At 39.6% G+C, this 20,928-nt stretch overlaps 1 long non-coding RNA gene across 1 annotated transcript; it reads right to left on the bottom strand.

The window, feature by feature from the left end:
- Positions 1–6,470: 6,470 nt before the first annotated feature.
- Positions 6,471–20,139, bottom strand: LOC144217896 (uncharacterized). The gene is made up of 2 exons (XR_013330981.1): positions 19,882–20,139; positions 6,471–6,936 (listed from the first exon to the last, which is right to left on the bottom strand). It is a non-coding gene; the product is annotated as an uncharacterized LOC144217896 (long non-coding RNA).
- Positions 20,140–20,928: the final 789 nt, after the last annotated feature.

Raw genomic sequence — 20,928 nt, 5'->3', positions numbered from 1 at the left:
TATATCATATACATTATATCATATGTAAAGAAAGTGAGTTATTGCTGGTAAGAAGGTAGCATGGAGACCAGCTCTGAAGTCATTTCTCTGTTCCCCATTAGATGTTGATGGGATCTTCAACTAGGGTGTAGGGTGCTAGCATCAGAGATGCAGAGAAGGGGACAGATTGGTATGAATTTTGGAGGTAGAGCCAACTGGGTCAGTTGATAGGTTAGATGGGGGCAATAGGAAGGAGGTGAAGAGAGGACTCAATAGAAATCCTGGGTTTCTGCTGGGATAGGAAGACAGGAACATAACATGGGAGATTGGGGCAAGAGAGTCAATAATCCTCTCTTTAAGTTGCTTAAATTTAACTTCCAATATGAGTCATCAGCTCATGGATGATGTAAGCACACTCTCTGTGGGAACTGTAAAGTACCAGAAAATAAAGTCACATCTCTTGTGGCAAGATAATATTTGGAAATACTGGCTGATGTGCTTCCCCCTGGCCATGCCTCTTCCTATTATTCAGGTGTGAGAGCATTCCACACTCTTGGCCTTCAGAGTGGGTCCTTATGGCAGGAATGCAAAAAGAATCCAGTCTGGGCTCAAAACAGGCCCATGAAACTCTTGGCAGACACACTAGGAACAAAGACAGGAGATACTATGGACAGGAATGCCAAAGGCAAGTGTCCTCGTCCCATGCGCTGTCCTGAATCTACTACAGGAAGTTTGTATTATGAGGTTCCCATAATTGGGTGGGGATGAGTTTCTGCTGCCAGGTGAATAGAGCTTGAGATAGAATTTAAGTCTGTATCTATATATCTTTTTTTTCTTCCAAGTTTTAATTTAAATTCAAGTTAGTTAATATACAGTGTAGTATTGGATTCAGGAGTAGAATTTGGTGATTCATCACTTAAATAGAACATCCAGTGTTTGTCACACAAGTGCCCTCCTTAATACCCATTACCCATTTAGACAATCCCTCCCCCCACCAGCAATCCTCAGTTTGTTTATGGTTTGCCTCCCTCTCTGTTTTTATCTTTATTTTTCCTTCCTTTCTCCTATGCTCACTGTTTTGTTTCTTATTTTTTTAAATGTTTTATTTCTGAGAGAGCTAGTGAGAGAGAGAAAGACAGGGACAGAGAGAGATAGCGTGAGCAGGGGAGGGTCAGAGAGAGAGGGAGACACAGAATCCGAAACAGGCTCGGGGCTCTGAGCTCGCAGTCAGCACGGAGCCCGACGTGGGGCTCGGACCCATGAACCATGAGATCATGACCTGAGCCGAAGTTGGATGCTTAACTGACTGAGCCACCCAGGCGCCCCTGTTTTGTTTCTTAAATTCCACATGAGTGAAATCATACAGCATTTGTTTTTCTCTGATTTCACTTAGCATAATATGCTCTAGTTCTATCCATGTTATTGCAAATGGCAAGATTTCATTCTCTTTGATGGCTGAGTGATATTCCATTACACACACAGCCCACATATTCTTTATCCATTCATCAGTCAATGGACGTTTGGTCTCTTTCCATAATTTGGCTACTGTTGATAGTGCTTCTCTAAACACTGGGGATACTTGTGCCCCTTTGAATCAGCATTCCTATATCATTTGGATAAACACCTAGTAGTGCAATTGGTCATAGGGTAGTTCTATTTTTAATTTTTTGAGAAACCTGGACACTGTTTTCCAGAGTGGCTGCACCAGTTTGCATTCCCATCAGCAGTGCAAAAGTGTTTCCCTTTCTTCATATCCTCACCAACATCTGTTGTTTACTAAGCTGTTAGTTTTGGCCATTCTGACAGGTGTGAGGCGGTATCTCACTGTGGTTTTAATTTGTATTCCCCTGGTAATGAATGGTGTTGAACATTTTTTCATGTGTCCTGTTAGCCATTTGTATGTCCTCTTTGGAGAAATATCTATTCATGTCTTCTGTCCATTTCTTCACTGGATTATTTATTTTTTGGGTGTTGAATTTGATAAGTTCTTTATAGATTTTGGATACTAACCCTTTATCAGAGATATCATTTGAAAATAGCTTCTCACATTGCCTAGGTTGCCTTTTAGTTTTGTTATTTCCTTTACTGTGCTGAAGCTTTTTATCTTAAAGAGGTCCCAACAGTTAATTTTTGCTTTTGTTTCCATTGCCTCTGCCAACATATCTTGTAGGAAGTTGCTATAATCAAAGTAAAAGAGCTTGCTGCATGTTTTACTTTTAGGATTTTGATGGTTTCCTGTCTCACATTTAGGTCTCTTATCCATTTTGAATTTATTTTTTGTGTATGGTGTAAGAAAGTGGTCCAGTTTTCCCATCAGCATTTGTTGAAGAGACTTTTTCCCCCCCCACTGGATATTGTTTCCTGCTTTGTCAAAGATTAGTTGACCATATTGTGGGTCCATTTCTGGGTTTTCTATTCTGTTCCATTGGTCTTTGTGTCTGTTTTTGTGTCAGCACCATACTGTCTTGATATTAAAGCTTTGTAATACAGCTTGAAGTCTGGAATAGTGATGCTTCCTGCATTGCTTTTCTTTTTCAACATTTCTTTGGCTCTTTGGGGTCTTTTGTGGTTCCATACACATTTTAGAATTGTTCTAGCTTGTGAAAAATGCTAGTGGTATTTTGATGGGGATTGCATAAATGTGTAGATTGCTTTGAGTAGACATGTTAACAATATTTTCTTTTCCAATCCATCAGCATGGAATGTTGTTTCCATTTCTTTTTGTCTTTTTTGATTTCTTTCCTAAGTGTTCTATAGTTTTCAGAGTACAGATATTTTTTACTTCTTTAGTTAGATTTATTCCTAGGTATCTATGGTTTTTGGTGCAATTGTAAATGGGATTGATTCCTTGATTTTTCTTTCTGCTGTTTCATTATTGGTGTATGAAAATGTGAAACATTTCTTCCATACATCTATATCTAATCTCTTTTTTTTATATTTGTGTAATAGCCAACCCAACTCAGTACTCCTGTATATGCCAAGGAAAACACTTCCTTGTATTAGCACATTTAATCTTCATGTTAATCTTTTAGGTGGGAATAAAATCTCCATTTTACAAATGGGGGATCTGAAGCACCCAAAGATACAGTCACATGTTTTGCACATCTGAGTCTACCCTATCAAATCCCTACCTATAATTTCACACCCTTGTTTCCTCAACCCTCAGTGAGATAGAGAATGACTGTTTCCCTGGAATGCTAGAATATTTACCCTAACAGAGTAATAAAGTTTCCATTGCAGTTTTTAAATGCCAGTGCAATTTCCTCTAGCTTTTATTCATCAAGTTTTCAAAAATTGTAAGGCCTGACTCTGGGCGCCTCCTAGCCATCCACCAGCTGGTTTGGCTTAGTTTTATCACTGATGGGACATGCTTGGTAAGACCTAGTATGACCCTCCTGAGGTGTGTTGGCAATTCCAGGTCAAGGCTATTTTGACTTTCTTTTTCAAGCAAATGGAGCTGCAGTGTCTCTCTGGTGAGTAGAAATGTGTATATATAGAACACCAGCTGTGAGAGATTTAGCAGCATGCAGATCATTCCAGAACCATAGGGTTCTTTGTTTAAGCTGGTAACAATCCAGTGATGCAGTCACTCCTGCCATGTGAAAATGAACAGTTACACCTGGGAGTAACTGTTGAGCTTTTGCATTATCAATAGACTTGGATTTATTTGCTTAAAGATGGAAAACTATGGATGTCTCATTGTCTGGGTGGGAAGTATCATCCTCCCCAGAAATGCAGGCCATGTTCAGAGCTCAGTTGCCAGGCAGGTGTGGAGAGCTCATCATGGAATCACCCTTTCTAGAAAGTACCAGTAACAAACAAATCAAACACCCAGACAGAAAAAAGGCTCCTTGGGACAGAATTGTCTAAAAGGTACTGCTTTCTTCCAACATTTATATAGCTTTTGTCTAGAATTTACAATCTCTTCTTGATTTTTTTTTTTTTTTTTGAATTCTGGTTCATCTATAAAATGGAGCTCTCAGTTCTGCCACCAAGTGGCTAGCCCAGAATTTCATAGCATTCTTCTGCCATGTAGTTACCTACTCCAGGCGAAGAAACAAACTTTCATATGGAGGGCTGGATAACATTGCCCTTCCCTTCTCCCAGTAAAAAATGGGCTCTTGCAGCAATTCTCCATGGATGTGTCAGAACCAAAAAATAGAGCAGGCCTCTCTCTCCTGGTACCTCACTTACCCCTAATCCTTACTGTCTCTTCTGCATCTCTACAGCCAGCTGGTCTCCTCAAAGGGCATTTCGGTTGGTACATTCTGTACTGTTGTTGTAACAAAATGGGTCACATTTTAGGGCTTTTAGCTTTTGCAGTCGTGACAGGGCAAAGACTGATGTGGTAGGTGTCGTGTTCAGCACTCCTTCCTACTTCCTCTCTACCTCTCCCAGGGAGGGGCATTCATCCTCCCCACTGATCTCTGTGCTTTCTTTCTTCATTCTTTTTTTTTTAATGTTTATTTCTGAGAGGAAAGACAGCACGAGCAGGGGAGGGTCAGAGAGAGAGAGGGAAACAGAATCTGAAACAAGCTCCAGGCTCTGAGCTAGCTGTCAGCACAGAGCCCGACACGGGACTCGAACCCACAAACCGTGAGATCATGACCTGAGCCGAAGTCGGACGCTTAACCGACTGAGCCACCCAGGCGCCCCTCTGTGCTTTCTTTTATTAAGGACAAACTGGGTAGTGGTGGGAAGGAAAACAGAAGGAAAGCAGAGTTGGGGGAAGATAGACAAGCCCAACTGGGGCAAGAATTTGGTGGGTTTTGGAGCGAGACCAGTTGAGGGGCTTGAGAGAAGTAGGAGAAATAGGCTTTCTAGAAGTGTGATGAGTTACAGATTTCAATTAACATTCTTCAAGAGACACAAAGATTGGAAGACATACTAACATTACTTTGGTTACCAGACTGTATTTCTTAGTGCTGCTTGGTACTCAGCTCCGTGGGATCAGGAAACCTGTCAGTACGCAAATCCAGTCACCTGGAACCAGAACATTTATTTGGATCTTAGTGTAGTTTGTTGAGGGATAAGCAGTCAGGTTCCATAGGGTGGACCCTGTGAGAGTAACACTACCTGTTTTTGGCACTTTCCAGTGTAAGTCCCCCTTCTTTACCCCAGGACCCACCTGGCTGCAATTCCTGAATTCTGACCTCTGGTGGGCTGCAGACATATCCCAGTTTAGGGGTCCATGAAAATTGATCTTTCCATCAGAAAACCTCTGATTTTCTTTTAAAATCAGAAGAAAAAATGAATATAAATGAGGCTGGATTGTATTTTTGTACTAATGCCATTGTAAAATACAATTTTTCAATATTTATGGAGGAAAGATCTCATAAAGGCAAAGCCCTCAAAACAGCCTCTGTCCTGTACCACCTCCTGAGATCCCACAGCCTACTACAATCTCTTGGGGATGGTTAAATTCAGGGTTGAAATGTTTGCAGCTCTGACTGCCAACAGACCTAACCAAATCCTCCAGGTTTGCTTTTAATAAAGTCTGTACAGTAGCTTGATCTTCATCTAACTCTTCTATGGCTCAATTGTTCTGCATCTGGGTGAACTCTTCAAACTACAGCACATCAGCACAATCCTTTCACATTCCCAGCTGCTTATTTCAGTGGGTCATTCTTTTCACAAACTTCTATATGTTTCCAATATGTTATTATTAACACCTTTTCATTCGACTAAATAAAATCCGAATAAAAGTTTTCCTGCTTGAGGAACTCCACTTCAGATGGACTCATATGATTTGGGAGCCACTCTGTAGCATACAGAGTACCTAGAGAGATATGAGACATCTAGGGCCTGACACAGGAAAGGACTCTTTGTATTTGTGGCTGTGCTCACCACAGTCTTGAATCTAATGGTCAGGTCAAATGCCTCCCAAATGGACTTCCCTTTTCCATTCTAGTCCCTCAAACCTGTGTTCCATACCACAACTGGAACGATCCATTAAAACACAAATCTGAATACATCAATGTGAATTGTGTATGCCTAAAGCCCTGTATTTGGGGAAAAAACCAAGATGCTAATATGGCCCACATGGCCTGGGGATCTGGCCTTTCACCATGCAGATTCTCCATCCCACTGATGGCCCTCCTTGCACAGGCATCCCAGCTCACACCCTCGTTCTCCACCCCAGAGCCTTCAAGCTTGTATTCCCCAGCACCATCAGCTGCTGTTCTTTCCCCAGTAATGCCTCCTTATCCTTCAAGGAATGGCATTACTGTTGCTCTCTCAGAAATTTGTCTGACCCTCAAATCTACAAACCCTCAATATCTTCACTGGCCACTTTGTATTTCTTTGGAGCACTTATCCAAACCTGAGATGACATTTGTGTGATTACTTAAGTCAGTCTCTCCCATTGGATCATAAACTCCATGTGGGCAGGGTCTATATTTATCTTGTTAATCATATGTCTCCAATGTCTAGCACCAAGCCTAGTTTGCTTACGATGTTATAAAGATTTTTTTTAAATGAATGACTAAATCCATAGTATAATGAGATCTTTATAGTTAAGATTTTAGAATGGGTCTGCTATTGATTTCTTGTTCTTCCTTACTAAAGAACTAATGATAAATCCATGTAGTGTGGCTGAGAATAATCTGTATTTTTTCTGGACCCTCTTCTGGATGACATATATTGTTCTCGTCCTGCTATGAGTCCTATTCTACTTCAGGACTCCTGGTGTTCATCACAGTTCTTTGCTTTATGCTTTTGCACTCGCTCAAAGAAGAGTCATGAAATCTCCTCTATTAGTGATTTCTATTGAAGTCTTGGCATCTCTCCAATTTGCTTTGTAGCTTTCTGGGTGTCTCTTTAACTTTCTAATGAAAAGGACTTCGTGATGCTGTGGTCTTATTTAACTTGAGCATCCTGTATCTGTGTTCTCTTTGGTAGCTTCATTCTCTCTGCAGGACTGCACTCCATGACTGCGGTGGTGAGGGCACCTGCATTCTGGAATAACAATAAGAGTTTTTACTGAGTGCTTAATATGTGTTAGGCACTGTTCTAAGTACTAACACATTTTTTTAAATGTTATTTATTTATTTATTTATTTCTAGGAGAGAGAGAGACAGCGTGAGCAGGGGAGGGTCAGAGAGAGAGGGAGTCACAGACTGAAACAGGCTCCAGGCTCTGAGCTGGCAGTCAGCACAGAGTCCGATGCAGGGCTCAAACCCACCAACCGCGAGATCATGACCTAAGTGAAAGTCGGACGCTTAACCGACTAAGCCACCCAGGCGTCCCAAGTATTAACACATTTAATCCTCAGACAAAATTAATGAGGAAAGAACTATTATAATCCTCATTTACAGATCAGAAAAACCAAGACAAAAGAGTTTAACTAACTTGCCCAAGGACATAATCTAACAAATAATACAGCCAAAATTCAAACCTAGGCAGCTTGGCTCAAGAGTTCTGCTGGTCGCTACTAAATACCAGGCCTCCTTAGGGACTCATGATGGCTATGACATTTCTGGGTAGCTTCATTAATTAAACCCCTCAATGAAAGAAATAATTAGAGTGGCTCAGGGAATCCATCTCCTTTTCTGCTCCCCTGGTGACTATGGTACTGTAGGTAGATGGTAGGTAGATATGGAATTTTCTTCTGGCTTGGCAGTAACTGTTACCTCGGCCAGTCACTCTTTCTCAAATGGGAGCAGCTGCTTTCTGTTCATCAAAAGGAACTGGCATAAATACATGGGCTGAAAATAAGGTAGATATTTAGAAGCTGATGTGCATATCATTTGGCACAGTACTGGTCATAATAGGAACTCAAAAATGACTCAAATGAAGAAAATAACACAAGTGGGATGGGCTCTTCAGTTCGAGTTCCTGGCTGATTTTCTGTGTTGAAGTCCATTTCTCCAATTTAACAGAAGATACGGAAATAATTAAATGCACCCAAGAAGCTAAAAGATCAAGGGATGATGCTGGAAAATGGTTATTGTCTTAAGTATTAACACTTAAACCATCAGAACATATCAGGTAAGACATTTCTCGCTGGGCTTCCATGCACCACCAAGGAGCAGCTGGATTCTCTTGGAGGACTGTCTTTCCTGGGCATCTCTTCCCATACACTCCCTCCCTATATCTTTCTGATATAGTCTCTTAACACTATCTTGCATCATGTAGCCTACTCAACAATCCAAACCTACTGCCATGCCAGGAACTCTCAAACTTAGTCCTCTGCTTTGCCTTGGGCACTTTTATACCTCCTCTTTTTTTTTTTTTTTTAATATTTTTATTTATTTCTAGGAGAGAGAGAAAGAGACAGCGTGAGCAGGGGAGGGTCAGAGAGAGAGGGAGATACAGACTCTGAAATAGGACCCAAGCTCTGAGCTGGCAGTCAGCACAGAGCCCGATGCGGGGCTCGAACCCACGAACCGCGAGATCATGACCTAAGCGAAAGTCGGACGCTTAACCGACTAAGCCACCCAGGCGCCCCTATACCTCCTCTTCTTGATGTGCCTTGTTTTATTTTCCTCTGCTCATTAATGCTATGTCTCATGCTTATCTTCCCCTGCCTCAATTTTGTTCCTAATTTCTTTTCTGCTCATTTCCCCTTTAGAACCATTTTTTATCACAATGCTATCAAAATGGAAATTAATGATACAAAATAAAGACATCTAGCCACAGATAAATTTTAAATTCTAAATATTTAGCTTCAAAGAGAGAATAAAAACAGAAAATACAGACTTATGACAATAAATGGCAACGAAAAGTTTATATATCTGTGAGATGCAACCACGACTACATTTAAGGGGGAAATTTCATAACATTAAATGTTTTTATTTTTAACTCAGAGTGATTAAAAATAAAAGAACTAAACTTTCAACTCAAGAAAGCAGAAAAATAAATCAAGAGAAAGTAGCCATAGGTATAGAAAAATAACAAAAGCAGAAAAAAATATTTAGAAAAAAAGAGTAGATAAAACCAAAACTTTTTCTGAAAAATCTAATAATTTTATTATCTAATAAGTATGTTAAAAAAGAGAAAATTCAAATAAACAAAATTAGTAATAAGAATTAGGATATAATTATTATGTGGGGTGCCTGGGTGGCTCAGTCAGTTGAGTGTCCACTCTTGATTTCAGCTCAGCTCATGATCCTGGGGTCGTGGGACTGAGCCCCAAGCTGGGCTCTGTGCTGAGCATGGAGCCTGCTTGAGATTCTCTCTCCCTCTGTCCCTCTCCCCGCTCATACTCTCTCTCTCAAAAAAAAAAAAAAAAACCCAGGATATACCCATCATGTTCAATTTTATGCCTATAAATTTGGATTGCTTGTACTACTAAAAATTTAGGGCAAATTCACTTCATTGGAAAAATAGCTATGATATATCTAAATACCACAGAAAAGAATTTAGCCATTAAAAATAATGAAGAATTTGGGGCACCTGGGTGGCTCAGTGGTTGAGTGTTGGACACTTGATTTCAGCTCAGGCCATAATCCCAGAGCCTACTTAAGATTCAATCTCTCTTCCTTTCTCCACCCTGCCACTCCCCTGCGCTCTCTCTTTCTCTCAAATTAAAAAAAAAAAAATACATTGCTACAGACAGATTGTGAAGGGCTCTGGCCCAGGATTAACCCTGACAAGGGGGATTCCAGAGTCTTCTCTCCCTGTTCAACATTTAACCTGCTTAATTTGGCCCCTTTGCCACTGATTTTCCTTGGTCTCCTTACAGTCTTAATGGCTCTTTCATCATCAAATCCAGCAAATCTTCCACTTGAAACTTATAACAACTCAGCAGTCAGTTTAAGAATGTTTATTTCTGAGGGGTATAAATGTGTATGTTCATAACATACAAGACACAGTACATGCCCTCAAGAAACTGACAGTTGCATCTAATGATTCAGTAAAAACAACAAAGCAAGATTTTATTAAGTACCTCAAAGCAAATTTGTAAGGTTGTTCTGAGGCTTCAGGTAGATAGAACATAGGAAAATGCTTTGTAAACTGGAAAGTGGCATTCAAAAATTGATAATTATTTGTGATATTCCTTGTTACAGTTGCAACAAAAACTCCTGACAACCTGCACTATATGTAAATTCTCCTTAATTTTAAACTCTTGCTTTGCCTGCCACCCTTTTCACCCTTCACAAAACCCACAAGACCTACCCCAGTGGTGAAAATAATGGATGCAAAAGGAGCAGCACCCCAAAAGAAAAAGGTGAAAGGGAATGAGAGGGAATTTAAAAAGGACTTATTGAGTGGGTACATGGCAATATCATTTTTTAAATTTATTTTTTAATAGTTTATTGTCAAGTTGGTTTCCATATAACATCCAGTCCTCATCCCAACAAGTGCCCTCCTTCATGCCCATCACCCTTTTCCCCTCTCCTCTATCCCCATCAATCCTCAGTTTGTTCTCAGTATTTAAGAGTCTCTTATGGTTTGCCTCCTTCCCTCTCCCCGACTATTTTTTTCCCCTTCCTCTGCCCCATGGTAGTCTGTTAAGTTTCTCCTGTTCCACTTATAAGTGCAAATATATGATATCTGTCCTCTGCTTGACTTATTTCACTTAGCATAACACCCTTGAGTTCCATCCACATTGTTACACATGGCCAGATTTCATTCTTTCTCACTGCCATGTAGTATTCCATTGTATAAATAAACCACATCTTCTGGATCCATTCATCAGTTGATGGACACTTAGGCTCTTTCCATGATTTGGGTATTGTTGAAAGTGTTGCTATGAACATTGGGGTACATGTCACCCTATGCATCAGCACTCCTGTATCCCTTGGGTAAATTCCTAGCAGTGCTATTGCTGGGTCATAGAGGAGTTCTATTGTTAATTTTTGAGGAACCTCCATACTGTTTTCCAGAGGGGCTGCACCAGTTTACATTCCCACCTACAGTGTTGGAGGGTGCCTGTTCCTCTACATCCTCGTCAGCATCTAGTCTCCTGATTTGTTCATTTTAGCCACTCAGACTGGTGTGAGTTGGTATCTCAGTGTGGTTTTGATTTGTATTTCCCCGATGATGAGGGACACTGAGCATCATTTCATGTGTCTGTTGGCCATCCTCTTTGGAGAAGTGTCTGTTCATCTCTTCTGCCCATTTCTTCACTGGATTATTAGTTTTTCGGGTGTGGAGTTTGGTTAGTTCCTTATAGATTATAGACTAGCCCTTTACCTGATGTCATTTGCAACTATCTTTTCCCATTCTATAGGTTGCCTATTAGTTTCATTTATCGATTCCTTTGCTGTGCAGAAGCTTTTTATCTTCTGTTGAGGTCCCAACAGTTTATTTTTGCTCTTGATTCCCTTGCCTTTGGAGATGCGTCGAGTAAAAAATTGCTGCAGTTGAGGTTAAGGAGGTTGTTTCTTGCTTTCTTCTCTGGGATTTTGATGGTTTCCTGTCTCACATTCAGGTCTTTTATCCATTTTGAGTTTATTTTTGTGCATCGTGTAAGCAAGTGGTCTAGTTTCATGCTTTTGCATGTTTCTGTCCAGTTCTCCCAGCACTATCTGTTAAAGAGTCTGTCTTTTTTCCATTGGATACTCTTTCCTGCTTTGTCAAAGATTAGTTGGCTGTATGTTTGTGGGTCCATTTATGGGTTCTCTATTCTATTCCATTGGTCTGTTTGTCTGTTTTTGTGCCAATACCACACTGTCCTGATGATTAAAGCTCTGTAGTAGAGGCTAAAGTCTGAGATTGTGATGCTTCCCACTTAGGTTTTCTTCTTCAATATTACTTTGGCTATTTGGGGTCTTTTGTGGTTCCATACAAATTTTAGGATTGTTTGTTCTAGCTTTGAGAAGAATGCTGGTGCAATTTTGATTGGGATTACACTGAGTGTGTAGATTTCTTTGGGCAGTAATGACATTTTAACAATATTTATTCTTCTGATCCATGAGCATGGAATGTTTTTCCATTTCTTTGTGTCTTCTTCAGTTTCCTTCATAAGTTTTCTATAGTTCTCATCATGTAGATCTTTTACATCTTTGGTTAGGTTTATTCCTAGGTATTTTATGTTTTATTTGTGCAGTTATGAGTGGGATCAGTTTCTTGATTTGTCTTTCTGTTGCTTCATTATTGGTGTGTAAAAATGCAACCAATTTCTGTACATTTATTTTGTACCCTGTGACTTTGCTGAATTCATAGATCAGTTCTAGTAGGCTTCTGGTGGAGTCTGTTGGGTTTTTCTATGTAGAGTATCATGTCGTCTGTGAAAAGTGAAAGTTTGACTTCTTTTTTGCCAATTCTGATGCCTTTTATTTCCTTTTGTTGTCTGATTGCTGATGCTAGGACTTCTAGCACTATGTTAAACAACAGGGGTGAGAGTGGACATCCCTGTTGTGTTCCTGATCAGAGGGGGAAATCTCTCAGTTTTTCCCCATTGAGGATGATGTTAGCTGAAGGCTTCTCATAGATGGCTTTTATGATGTTTAAGTAGGTTCCTTCTACCCCGACTTTCTCTAGAGTCTTTATTAAGAAGGGATGCTGTATTTTGTCAAATGCTTTTTCTGCACCTATCGACAGAATCATATGGTTTTTTCTTTTGTTAATGTGATGTATCACATTGATTGATTTGCGAATACTGAACCAGCCCTGTAACTCAGGAATGAATCCCACTTATCTTGGTGGATAATTCTTTTTATATGCTGTTGAATTCGATTTGCTAGTATCTTGTTGAGGATTTTTGCATCTGTATTCATCAAGGAAGTTGGTCTGTAGTTCTCTTTATTTACTGGGTCTCTGAATGAAAGTGATGCTGGCTTTGTAGAATAAGTCCAGAAGTTTTCCTTCCATATCTATTTTTTGGAATAGCTTGAGAAGAAGGGGTATTAACTCTGATTTAAATGTCTGGTAGAATTCCCCAGGGAACCCATCTGGCCTAGGGTTCTTATTCATTGGGAGATTTTTGATAACTGATTCAATATCTTCACTAGTTATGGGTCTGTTCAGATTTTCAATTTCTTCCTGTTTGAATTTTGGTAGTGTGTCTGTGTTTGGTAATGCGTCCATTTCTTCTAAGTTGTCCAGTTTGTTGGCATATAATTTTTCATAGTATTCCTTGTAATTGCTTGTATTTCTGAGGGGTTTGTTGTAATCAGTCCATTTTCATTAATGATATTTTCTATTTGAGTGCTCTCTTTCTTTTTGAGAAGCCTGGCTAGAGGTTTATCCATTTTGTTTTTTTTTCCAAAAAACCAACTCTTGGTTTCATTGATCTGTTCAACTGTTTTTTTTAGATTCTATATTGTTTATTTCTGCCTTGACCTTTATTATTTCTCTTTTTCTGCTGGGTTTGGGGTGTTCTTGCTGCTCTGCTTCTAGTTCCCTTAGGAGTGCTCTTAGATTTTGTATTTGCACTTTTTCTAGTTTCCTGAAATAGGCCTGGAGTGCAATGTGTTTTTCTCTTAGGACTGCCTTTGCTGCATCCCATAGAGTTTGGGTTGTTGTATTTTCATGTTCATTTGTTTCCATATATTTTTAAATTTCTTCTCTAATTGCCTGATTGGCCCATTCGTTCTTTAGTAGGGTGTTCTTTAACCTCCATGTTTTTGGAAGTTTTCCAGACTTCTTCCTGTGATTGATTTCAAGTTTCATAGCATTGTTATCTGAAATTGTGCATGGTATGATCCCAGTTCTTTTATATTTATTGAGAGCTGCTTTATGTCCCAGTATGTGATATATCTTGGAGAATGTACCATGTGCACTCAAGAAGAAAGTGAATTCCATGGCCTCAGGATGTAGAGTTCTAAATATATCTGTCAAATCCATCTGGTCCAATGTGTTGTTCAGGTCCATTGTTTCTTTAGTGATATTCTGTCTAGTTGATCTATCCATTGCTGTTAAGTGGAGTATTAAAGTCCCTTCCTATTAGCACATTATCCATAAGATTGTTTATGTTTGTGATTGTTTTATGTATTTGGATGCTCCCGAATTTGGTACGTAGACATTTATAATTATTAGCTCTTCCTGATGGATCGACCATGGGATTACTATATAATGCCCTTCTTCATCTCTTGATACTTCCTTAACTTTAAAGTCCAGTTTGTCTGATATAAGTATAGCTACTCCAGCTTTCTTTTGACTTCCAGTAGCATGATAGATATTTCTCCGTCCCCTCACTTTCAATCTGAAGGTGTCCTCAGATCTAAAATGAGTCTCTTGTAGGTAACATATAGATGGATCTTGTTTTTTTTTTTTTTTTTAATCCATTTGGATACCCTATGTCTTTTGATTGGCACCTTTAGTCCATTTACATTTAGTGTTCTTATTGAAGAATATGGGTTTAGAGCCATTGTGTTCTCTATAGGATTCCTGCTTGTAGTGGTTTCTCTGGTACCTTGTGTTCCTTGCAACATTTTCCTCATAGAGTCCCCTTTCGGATTTCTTGTAGGGTTGGATTAGTGGTGATGAATTCCTTCAATTTTTGTTTGTTTGGGAAAACATTTATCTCTTCTTCTATTCTGGATGGCAGGCTTGCTGGATAAAGGATTCTTGGCTGCATATTTTTTCTGTTCATCACATTGAAGATCTCCTGCCATTCCTTTCTGGCCTGCCATGTTTCAGTAGATAGGTCTGCAACTGGTTGGTCTCCCTTTGTATGTTAGGCCCTTTTATCCCTAGCTGCTTTCAGAATTCTCTTTATCCTCATACTTTGCCAGTTTCACTATGATATGTTGTGCAGAAGGTCGATTCAAGTTACATCTGAGGTGATTTCTCTGTGCCTCTTGGATTTCAACGGATATTGTTCTGTTTGATTGCATCACACAGTTCTTAAATTCTCCTTTTGTGCTCTTGGATCAATTTATCTTTTTCTCAGCTTCCTCTTTTTCTATAATTGTGTCTTCTAATTCACCTAGTCTCCTCTCTGCCTTTTCAATCCATGCAGTGGCCACTTTTTATTATGCACCTCATTTATAGCATTTTTTAATTCATCACAACCGTTTTTAAGCTCCATAGTCTTTGTAGCAATAGCATCTCTCTAGTGTCTTCCATGCCTTTTTCAAGCCCAGTGATTAATTTTATGATTATTCTAAATTCTTGTTCAGTTATGTTGCTTATATCTGTTTTGACCAATTCTTTAGCTGTCACTTCTTCCTGGAATTTCTTTAGAGGAGAGTTCTTCCATTTCATCATTTTGGCTAGCTTTCTCTCACCTGTAAGTTTTAAAAGCTTGTTATGCACTCTGCACCTGTGAGTACTGCTATATTAAAGGAGGCTCATAGACTGTCTAGGGTCTGTCCATTCAGGAAGTGTTCTTTTAATGGTGTCCCTTGGTCTCTGTTGTTGAGACTTTCGTTATTTTATTTGGGATTCTCCACCATGTGTACTTTGGCTTGTTTCCTGCGGTAGCCCTGGAAAGGAAAGCAGACAAACAAACAGGGAACAAAACCACCCAAACGCACAAACAAATCAAACAAACAAGCAAACCAAAAGAGAACAAAACAAGAACAACAAAAGACAAAGGACAGTCTAAAAGTATAAAACCAGAAATCCTGGCTACAAATAAAGAGCAGGGTACAGGCAGTGCTGATGGAGAAGCATATACAAAGAGAAATGACAGGGATGGGGAGAAAGAGAAATTGAACATTGACCAGGCAGAGAGACTAAAAGGCTTAATTCAGATAGAGAAAAATGAGAATATGGCAAAAGGCAAGGAGAACAAAAAAAAAACAAAAACAAAAACCCAAAAATCCCCCCCAAAAACCAAACAAACAAAGATAATGTTACCCAGAGAAACTATATAGTCTGATTATTTCAGAGAGAGAGAAAGGAAGATAACGATAGAGGTGTAGAACATGCATCAAGAGAGTGCATTATACATGCCTGTTTAAGCAAACCTATAACCAGAATACCCGGTCCAGAGGAGGGAAGAGATAGGAATGAGATAAGGGAGAATATATCTGAATAGCAAGAATTGATCTAGAGTAATCATGGCAATGCACCAGTGCTGATCTTGGGAGAGGGGCTGTTTCCACTGCATCTATCGGGGCTCTGGTAACAAAGCAGCTACCCAGAGCAGATGGGTGTGATTTGGTGTAGGTGTGTCTCACCTCCACTGTAGGTCCTGCCTTGATGGTTGTTGGGAGGAAAATGGCGACCCCCCCCCCAGTCCTTTCTTGAACCAGGTGTTGCAAATCACTCTTTTGGGTCTGATTGCACTGTGCCTCGGGCCATGTTCCACGTCTGGCACCCAGGCTTGTTTCCAGATCTTATGCCATGCACATTAATGATACCACCTGAAATGTAATTCAGCAAGCTGAGGCACTTCCTAGCAAGGGATCGAGTAGGCGATCGGTTCCTCCTGATGCCAAATGCATCCCTTGCATAGCGTCTATCCTGGAAGGAATTTCTGGGACCGGGACACCCAGCCCAAAGAAAGCTCCGGAGTTGGAGATAGGATCTCTCTCCGGAAAGCCTTGCAGTTAGAGATGGAATGATAGGAACCCTCTCTGACCTGGGCCGAGTTTTTTTTCTTCTCCAGGGACTGTTACATGCTTCCCCAGCCGCTCTTTCACTTTCCTTTGTCTCTCCACAGAGGGGCTCCTTCCCCTCCATGCTTCTGTGTCCCAGCCTGTTTTTATCTTCCCTAGTTTGCAATCACACACCTATGAGGCTGTCTTCTTAGTGGACTCCGTCTCTTTTCCTCCCAGACTCTTGTGGTTCAGAGTCTTTTGGCTTCAGCCCTTCTTTGTTTGAGAGATGCAGGCGGAAGTACGGAACTGCCTATTTCTCCACCATCTTGCTTGGACTTGGCAATGCCATTTGTAAAATCAGCTTCTTTGTACATATAAAAATTGGTCAAAAAGAAGTTTGATATTTTATACTGTTTGGCATTTGAACATTTATGTTAGAATACTCCATACTACACAATTTTTGAATATACTTTGGATCCTAAAAATATTATGTGTTAATGCCTTTTGAACTTAACCTATAAGTATACTGGCTTCAGTTATTTGGCCATTCTCACCTTAACATAATACATCTATTTTAGCAGCATATACAACCAATCTTCATTTTAAGCATACACATAGGGAAAAAAATTCAATGAACAAAATTAGGCTAAACATTACCATATTAAAGTTAATGATGGAGAATATTTCCATAAGTTTTATGTAATTATTTCTATAGTTCCTTCATATTTCTCTCCAAAAATCATCTTAGGAGGTAACTGCTTTATCTAACATTTTATTGACTGAATTGATGATTTTTTGATAACTTACAGCCTTAGAAAGTCCAGTGAATGGTCAATTTATGCATTGAAATAAACAAATATTTGTTTTTTTTTTTTAATGTTTTATTTATTTCCAGGAGAGAGAGAGAGAGACAGCGTGAGCAGGGGAGGGTCAGAGAGAGAGGGAGTCACAGACTGAAACAGGCTCCAGGCTCTGAGCTGGCAGTCAGCACAGAGCCCGACGCGGGGCTCGAACCCATGAATCGCGAGATCATGACCTAAGTGAAAGTCGGACGCCCAACCGACTAAGCCACCCAGGCGCCCCCAAATATTTGCTTTTTAGTCACAATGGATTATCACTGATTATACTCCAGTATTTAATACAGACTAATTAAGAAGCTCCACAAATAGTAAGCAAACAACAAAACTCTTTTCATTCTCCCATTTTTCCAAAGAATAGAAATGTTATGGTGTAGGTTTTCATTCCCTTTATAAAATCATCATAAAAATACCATCAACAATTGAAAAAAATTCTATGTTGATTATATTGAATTAAACACCTTGTATTTTTGTGGAAGCCCCAGGAACACAATTGCTAATACATTTAACTGGAGATTACATGATATCTTAAAAATATGTAAATGTGAAAAATTTTATAACAATGAAATATGAATATTTAAGAGTTGCTCCAATTTTCTATATATTTGAGGTAAAGATACACTAATGATCTGCCTAGTGTTTAAATCTTTCAGAAAATCAACTTTTGCTATTGAGCCCCAAATTTATGCAATAGCTTTAGAATCAATTCATGGAATCCAAAAGAAACATTTAGAAGACAATATGATTTAAAAGCAGTAAAAACTTTTACAACAACTATAATTAATTAGCAGCAACATTTCTTCTTTTAAACATTACATCTATTTCTGAAAAATTATTTAACATCTATAAGCTTATTTTCTCTCTTTCCAAACAGATTCATCATTTTTGTGGATAAATTGAAAGGATTCCTAATTCTTTGACATACTATAAAGCAGAGATTAAATGTACATGATACTTAAAAAAGAAATTGTTTTTCAATATAGCAGAAAACTTAGGGAATCAATATGTTCAAATCATGACAAATATACATATCTTAAAATTCTCTTCTATGTTTGATCTTCTATTTAACTTTTTATTAAAAATTTTTTTTTAATGTTTATTTATTTTTGAGAGACAGAGAAAGAGCAAAAGCAGGGGAGGGGCAGAGAGAGAGGGAGCCACAGAATCTGAAGCAGACACCAGGCTCTGAGCTGTCAGTACAGAGCCCAGTGCGGGACTCAAACCCATGAACTGTGAGATCATGACCTGAGTTGAAAGCAGACGCTTAACTGACTGAGCCACTCAGATGCCCCTTAAATTTTTTTAGACAGATAGAGAGAGACAGCATGAGCAGGGGGAGAGAGACACAGGAACAGTAACTTAAGCAGGCTCCATGCTCAGCCTGGAGGCTAATCCCAAACTCTAGGATCATGACCTGAGCTGAAATCAAGTCAGATGCTCAACCAACTGAGCCACCCAGGCAACCCAGATCTTCTGTTTTAGATCATTTGACATTAGCATCAATTTATATGAGGTTCTTATTAGCATGAGCAAACTGCAACCAAACCACTTCAGAAACAAAAATTCTTGAGTTTAAGTAAGAAGCAGACTTTTATCAATGAAACAAATAAAAGATTACCAAGGGTAGAGAATAGGTAGGTGCATCTTATTTACCCATAATATTTATTTAAAAATGTGTAGAGCCCGTTTAAAAAATAGTATATAAAACAAAGGAAAAGCCTCATAAAATCTTGTGAGTTTTCTTTTCTCGTGTGAGCTTGTTTGCAACTTTAAAATTTTAAAAAAAATTATTTTTTTCCTATAAGAAGTAAAATAAAGTAAAAGCAAAGTCAAATTAGCAAAAAATTATTTTCAGTCAAAAAGAAAAGCTCATCTAAAGTTTCCAAAGAGCCAAAAATGTATGTAGTCTTAAAAAAACATGTAGTCACTGGAAGGATACGGGAACTGAAGGATTCAGTATGAAATTAGGAGCAAAAAGCTAAACACACAAAACAATTTATACCTGGACTATCAAATTCTCATTGTACAAATCTTTTATCTAAATAAGGGAAGACTTACAAGATGGACAACTGGAATTCACTAATATTTGGAAGGGTCAAAAATTTATCTAAAAAGTAATCTGTATTTATTGCACAGAATAGAATTTTCTGAAATTTTTCAGTACTTGTCTGCTCATTATAAACCAAAGCACAAGATTATGTCTCCATAGCACAGTTTTCAAAGACATTTTCTTGGTTTTAAATCTTTCCTTTATATATGTAAAGGAGCATAAGAAAAGTCATTCAGAGATGGCCTTTTTCACTATTATTCACCTTAGCTTAGTTCAGTGGGGTCATTACATTTAAACCAGGCATAGCAAATTTGCAAAGTTCCAGCTGATGATACGCTTAGCTTTTCACATTTTGTAGGTGGCAATCATCTGAGGTTTCTTTTCTGGTAATTTATATAGGAAGTTTTAAGGAGATATACAAAGATCAGAATTTTGTTATCCAAGTTCAATACCTGCTGGTGTGGAAAGAGGGTGAATGTAATCTGGAAACTGGCTCTTGAAGGTGGTAAAGCATTTAGGTCTGTCACATGGTTCATTCAATGTCCTGAGCAACAACAATAAAGCTCACCATTTAAGTGACAAATTAGCTCAACCAGTGCACACCAGCTGTACTCACCTCCTGGGCAGCTCCAGCTCTTCAGGCAATTCCTTCCAGGTTCTTCTTTACTGATTTCCTAGGTTCAGCCTGCCATCTTGTTCTGTCCAGGGCATACCAAACCAATATACCAGAAACGAGGACAGCCCTTCTGCAATAGTGAAATACTTTGTCCAGTATTCTCAGGGAGGCCAGACCGCTGGTGATAAGATCCTCAGATAAACACTGGCAAGGTTTTCTCCTTGCTCCATCCCAAGGAAGGAGATACACCTTTCCTACACTTTGGAAACTGGGTATCTGTTTCAATTAAATTCCTTTACCTGCATTGAGCAGGTACTAGATGAAGAAAAATCCATTTCTTGAAAGCAGAATATACATTCGTTGGTACTTGCATCGTTAAAATACTAATGAATTGTATGATATTTACTCTGGGTTTTTGAAAGTTTGACAAAGGGTTCAAGAAACGTCTGAAGCTGGTTTAAGTCACTTTTCTTTATACAGTGGATTCCTTTGGTCCCTGTTACGTACAATTTTTGGTTTCTGTTTCCTACCAAGATGCTTCCCAAGAGACACTGAATCTACAACCCGAATGGCCTAGACATATTTAGCTTAAAGTCTCTTTTCACAAGGATAAACGCCACCCTTTTCGCGTTGCGGTGACGGACCTCAAGACGAAGGCCAGGGGTGCTCTTCACAACGATGTCCTGAGGGCAGCACCGAGAAGTGGCCATCGCTGGGCCTCATTGTCACTCAGTTCGGTCCCTGTGAGCAGGGCCCTGCTTCGCCGCACGTTGGCACTGCACGTAGGGGAGGCGGTGCCGCCTGGTCAGGTCAACGGCGCGGGCCCAACTGCCGCAGTTTCTGTGCAGGGCACCTGCGCATGTGGGCGCACGTGGGCGCGACCAGGCCTCCACATGCCTGGTCACCTCCTCTCCTTGCGCAAGGGTGGTGTCCTGGCCTCGAGGATGCCCCCACCCCACGCAGGAGGTGTGGTGGAAGGGACGGGCTGCATTCCCTTGGACTTTATCTGATGGAGCAGACCATTCGTGGATCCCGGTGGCAGCAGCA

Source organism: Crocuta crocuta, unplaced genomic scaffold (assembly GCF_008692635.1).
Source record: "Crocuta crocuta isolate KB4526 unplaced genomic scaffold, BGI_CrCroc_1.0 scaffold159, whole genome shotgun sequence".
Lineage (NCBI taxonomy): Eukaryota > Metazoa > Chordata > Mammalia > Carnivora > Hyaenidae > Crocuta > Crocuta crocuta.
Note: the sequence above shows the minus strand (reverse complement) of the source record. Positions and strands in the feature narration are given on the sequence as shown.